Source organism: Sphaerodactylus townsendi, linkage group LG01 (assembly GCF_021028975.2).
Source record: "Sphaerodactylus townsendi isolate TG3544 linkage group LG01, MPM_Stown_v2.3, whole genome shotgun sequence".
Classification (NCBI taxonomy): Eukaryota; Metazoa; Chordata; class Lepidosauria; order Squamata; family Sphaerodactylidae; genus Sphaerodactylus; species Sphaerodactylus townsendi.
This window is the reverse complement of record NC_059425.1, coordinates 114,854,572-114,860,571: the sequence shown is the minus strand read 5'-3', so window position 1 is coordinate 114,860,571 and position 6,000 is coordinate 114,854,572.

Here is a 6,000-nt window from a genome sequence, read left to right as displayed (position 1 = left end):
AAGCAGGGAACCGTGCATACACAGAAACTGGGATAAAATAGCCCAAGTATGTATGATCCCAGCTCAACCCCAGTGTAATTGTGCTGTGCAAAAATGGCCCTGGACTCTGTCCCAGATGTTCTGACCAGTTGTTTGGAGGCTGTGATGGAGTGGTTTAAAGAGAGCCGATTTGAAATTAAATCCAATGAAGATGGAGGTCCTCCTGTGGTTGGGTCTGGGGTGGGGGTGGGGGGTGGGGAGAGGATGCCTATTACCAGCTCTGTGTGGTGTGCAGCAGAGCTTAGGCATGCTTCTTGATGCCTCCTTACCAGCAGAAGCTCAAATAACACAAATGGCTCACATGGCTTTTTAGTAACTACACCAGGCAAAAACCAGGGCCAGGACTTTCTCAGTCTTGGCCCCTACCTGCTGGAACATTCTGTCTGGGAAGACTGGGGCCTTGTAGGATCTAATGCAATTCTTCAGGGCCTGTAAGGCACAACTATTCCTCCACATGCATAGTTGAGGCAGTTATGGTGGTATTACCATTTAAATCCTCTCTTCCCTCCTCTCCTCTCCCCGCTCCTCTTCCCCTTTCTTTTTCTCCATCTTCCCTTTCCCCTTATTCTTTCCTTCCTTCTTTCCTACCCACTTTGTATCTTCTCTACATTGTCTTCTTCAGCTACCCCCATCCAAATCCCATTGTAAATGTGATCAGGAAGATAGGGCTACAAAATTCAGATGCGATAGGAGTGCAACTGCTAAATTTTAGAGTTAGATTTTAACAAATAAATCTGCTGCACCACAATCATAAAGCTTGATGGATGAGTTTAGGCCAAATGGTTTATTAGCCTAACCTATCTCACAGGGCTGCTGTGAGGATAAAATAGGGCAGGATGGCTTCTCAGAACTTTGGAGGAAGATGGAATAAAAATGCAGTAGATAGCTTGATATACTGAAATACAATGCAAGTAGCTGCTAATGATGAGAAGAAGTTCAATATGGAATGCTTGCATAGGCCTTCTCTGTATTGCTACTGATGGTCATATTTTAATTTTCCTTAATATATTTATCTCAGTCAGAGGACTTTTTGCCAGTGCATATTTCCACTGCTCTTACATCTGCTTGGAATATTGTGTGCAAACCTGGAAGAAAACAAACAGCAAGCTATCAAAGTAAATTGCAGTCAGTTTAAAAGGCTGAATTGAGGTTAATTCATTTTTTTAATGGATGCCTACTTCTGCTCTTTCCTTGAGGCAGCTCTGCTTTTTCATGCTCCATTCTACATTCCCAATGGCTTTCTTTAGAATTCTTTCCCTTAACATAAAGAATACATTGACTTTCCCCCCTGTATATTACTTTAGAACATTATTGCTATCTGTACATACACTTGGTCTCTCTGCATGTTAGCAGGGTGTAAATGATGTGCTGCATGAAAACGTAAATGATGAACTGCATTTCATAAAATAAAAAAGTGGAATTTCTTTTTAAAATTTAAAAGTACATGTTTGGAAACAATGAACAAAATTTCATCATTCTTTTTCCAGCTCCAGCTGAAATGGTACAGTCATACTATACCACCACATCTGCTGTTTTGTGAAAATTGAGAAGTTTACGAAATTTGAAATTAAATTAAACAAGTGACGGTTTGTGAAACATGCTGGGAGAATCTCATCTTCCACCAGGTCCCAACACTCAACTTTGAGCCCAGCAGCAGCCACCAACGCATCCTCCACAATAACAGCTGGGCCTGGAGCCTTTCTCAGAGGCTCTCCTTCATCCACCACAACCACAGCAGGACCTGGAGCAGCTCCCTACAGAGGCCACCACCATGTGGTGATGTACTTGCATTGTCTCTGTGTGCACAGACAGTGCTGTTTTACTTGCGGGGAGGGGGATATATAACACCCCTCTGCGTGCGTGTACAACTGTGGAAATAGGAAGCCCTATTTTCTTCTTAGTTGAGCAACCAGTGATCCGCCACCCCCCCCCCCCAAACATCAAGCTGTGGCATGTGCATATGCAAATACATCACCAGCATTTTTGTTGAACCTTTTAGGAGGGGTATTTAGAAGAAAAATACAAGTATCTCTTTTTAAAACAAAACTAATTTGGAAAAGCAAAAACTGTCATGAAATATGCACTCCAAAATCTCTGTAGGATGGCTTATTTGAACATTGAACTGCATCCCAAGTTAACCTGTCCTGAAGAGTTGCATTTGTAAACCACAAACAGATATTTGCAAACTTTCACTGATTTTAGCAATCAAATGATTTTGTGAAGTCTATCAGTGCTGTAGGCTAGTAACACATTTTAAGGAAAGAACAGAGTGTCAAAACATGAATACTCTGCTGTAGGGCAAGAGGAACAGTGTCGAATTAAGATTATGCTGAATGCAGTTCTCTCCTTATAGTTTCCTTGGTAAGCAGAAGATAGCTTGATATGGCTCCAGCGACTCCGAAGCCATGGCTTTAATTGGGAAAGATTTGAATCACAGACTACAGTTCTGTTAATGTTTCCTGGGAAGTTTCATTGCACGGCATTCCCTATACAGGCGCATGTCTTCTGTTATTATTTGCCATAGTTACAAAATGGGGTGTTTCTTAATCTAAACCACCTACTATGAAACGAGTTCATAGTTTTCTTTCCTTTCCTTTTGTCCTGGTTTCTGTCATTATGGCAGTGTATGATTCTACTGATTTCCTTTTTACAAAGCAGGCAGAATTTTCGTAATAAGGAGATAGTGTTCCTTGGGAGATCAGAGTGTTCCTTAGGAGGAGGGAAGAGAGGGCCTGAACTTCTTTGACTGTAGGCTGTAGCCACTAAGATTACTTACGTGTGTGAGGTATTCCATTCCTGATGGATGATGAGTAGGACTTGGCCTTCTTCTCTCTTCCCAACACCTTTTCTGCTGTGCCAGATTTTTGCTTGCAGTCTGCATTCTCCTGCTTGCCTGCTCTCCAAACCATATTGCCTGCCCAAGCAAATCTACCTCAAGGTTCTTCTCCTGCGGCCCACCTCATCAGATGTTTTACACTCTTTGTGCCACTGAATGCCCTTGCCTAATCAGTCTCTTTCTCATGCTACTGTTCTGCAAGCTAAGAGGCAGCAATGGTTTCTTTCCGATCAGTTCTCCTACAATCTTTAATGCTAATCATGGGTGCCTTTCATTGTTCAAAAGAGAAAGGATTTTACTTTATTATATCTTTGTGAAACTTGGCAGTGTATGAATAAGCAGGGAATACTTGCCATTTGCCAGGTGAGTCTTTTACTGGGGGAGACTAGTCCACTGGGGTCAGGGTTTTTCCAGCAGCTCAGCCCCATTTCTTGACTGCTCTGGCTTCAAAAAGCGCTGCTCCCTGGGGTTGCCTGTGTTTTGGCTTGATAGGGGAGACTATGAAGTTCTGTAAATCACCATCCAGAGTTAGGTCTTTTAGCAATGATTGTTTAACTGTTTTAAAATATTATGATTTTAATGTGTTTGTTGCTGCCCTAAGCCCCTTGGGGACGGGCGGGGTAAAAATCTAAAAATAAAATTAAAATTAAATTAAAATATTCAAATAATGTCCACTGGTATTTATCAAATAACCAATTGTTTATAGCCTTAACTACTAACATATTAATATATTCATTTAGTTCCTCTGAATCCAGTCTCCATTATTAATTGATAACGCAAAATATAAAAATACAATTTCTATTTCTAATCAAACTTATGTTTTGACTGTTTACAAGATTCATTAGTTTAGCTATGGTAGCATACCAATTGGAATATCCATATTACATTTAAAGGGCTCAAAAAAAACTGGCAATCTTCCATCTTTCTTTGGAAAGGAGTGAAACTCCAAAGCAAGAGAGAAACATCAGGGTTTCTCCACTCTTACTACCTGTGGGGTTTCCAGGAAATTCAACACCGCAAGTCAGTACAGAAATCTCTGCCCCAGAGCAAATTTATCCTCACTGTGAAGCAGAACACCAGTAAATCGTTGGCCTCAGTTATGTGACCTGTTTCCATTAAAAGCTATTGTGCTTGCCCTCCAGTTGATATAAGCAGCAGCTGATGAGATCAGTGGTGTAATGAGGGGCTGCAAGGGAGCTAGAGTCCCAAGCACCACACACTGGGGTCACATTGGGGGTTGAATTGCAGGGCTGCCCTTCTGCAACTGTGCCCTGCCCCCAAACTCCATGTGGAGCCTGCTTGTTGGTGCTCAACTGTGCCCCTGCCCCAAACTCCATGAGGAATTCCGAAGCAGGGCACAGCTGTGTGAGGCAGATACAGGTGAGACCCAGATACTGTTTTAGACAGTTGTGCCCCTGTAGGAAGCAGCCTAATGTCAGTTAAAGGTAAATGCCCCTACTTCTTGCCTCATTTTTACCATTTTGGCTACTAAGGCCAAATGGTGCCTTCCCCAACAATAAAAATATAACACAAATAATGGTGACCTGAGATAGCGCTCAGATTCTGTTGCAAGACTTCCATGTAATGGGCAGGCTGATTTGGCCTTGCCCTGTTCAATGAATTTGGGTGCTGTTCAGAAGGGAAGAGATCATGCTTAAGACTTCTGATTCAAATTGTGTTTTTACTCCCAGATTAGGAAAACAGCTATAACAATAAGGCTAATAGCTGGTTGGATTCATACATTGCCCATTTGGCAGGCTTTATGCAGCCACTGAATAAGATGCTGAGGGGAACTCTTTCTTTATAATGTTGTTGTCAAGACATTGCCTCCAGAAAGCATAACAGGTGCCATTATGTGAAATCCAATTCAGCTGTCTGTTTTTGCTTGGATTTGTCTGAACTAGTGAAAGAGAGAAAAGCAAAGTGTCCTTTTAAAAGAGGGGGAGGAGGAAAGATCCTGCATGTATGTTTCCTCAGAAAAGTCCCATTGAGTTCTGTAGGACTTACATCCAAACAACTATGCTTTAAGATAATGGGATAATTGAAAGACTGTTTTCTCTGTGCCGGTAATCAAAATGCCAAGGAGTTATGTAATCTGGGCATACAAATTTTACTTTATGTTTAAAGGGCTGTCCTGCTTATGGAAATGATCCTGGAAGCTTCACAGTATAACTGGGGGAGGGGGGGATTGCTTGGTGATTAAAGCCTTGTTATTTTTCCCCTGTGTGTCCCATATTAGAAAAGGATCTGGGTGACCTGATAGAGTTGTCAGCTGCCTGGAGAAAAGTGTCTTGTCCTTTTCATAGAGACTTAGTGGTATGCTGTTTACCAGGTTATGCTATTTACCTCCACGTCATATAAAGCTTCAACAGCCCATTTTCATGCTTGAAGTCTCTGTTAAAGGGACAGAGCAATTTTTCTCAAGGCCTTTTGGTATCCATACCTCACATATCTATTACTCAGATAATCAGTCAGAGTTGATATAATGATCGTGGGGGAAAAATGAAACCAACTAGGGTCCCTACTCTAATAGTTGCCACCACCTCACCTCCTTTTATACTCAGGTAGATAGGAGTTGCTAGATAGCATTGTTTTTCATGTCACATAGGTAAACCAGCTGGTAAATAATATCTCATTAAAGCCTCTGTAAAAAAAACCCCTGGACATCCCACCCCCCTTTCTTGGCAGTTGGCAACCCTTCTGTGCAAAGTAGCTTAGTAGAAAGCCCTATTACTCTGTTAAAAGTCCAGTTCACCATACCTGTAAGTAGCTGTGTGGTGGCTTTCTGTTTGATATGTACCACAATCATCTTGGTGGTATATCAAATAGCCAGCCACCTCACAGCTTCTTACAGGTATTAAGTAAGCTTTGAACAGAGACTCCACTAAGCTAGATTTTTAATTTTCTGTCAGTAAAATAATGGGTAGTACTAATAGCAAAGTAACAAGGTTGTCTGCTAAATGTTGCAGATCTACCCAAGACTACATAGGGTGTAAGGCTAGTTTTGCCTCTGTGTGTATTTGCTTTCCATCTCCCATAAGTGTCTCTCCTCACAGGGTAGGCTTGCCAACTCTAGGTTGGAAAATTCCTGGAGATTTAGGAGTAAAGTCTGCAGAGGGCAGGGT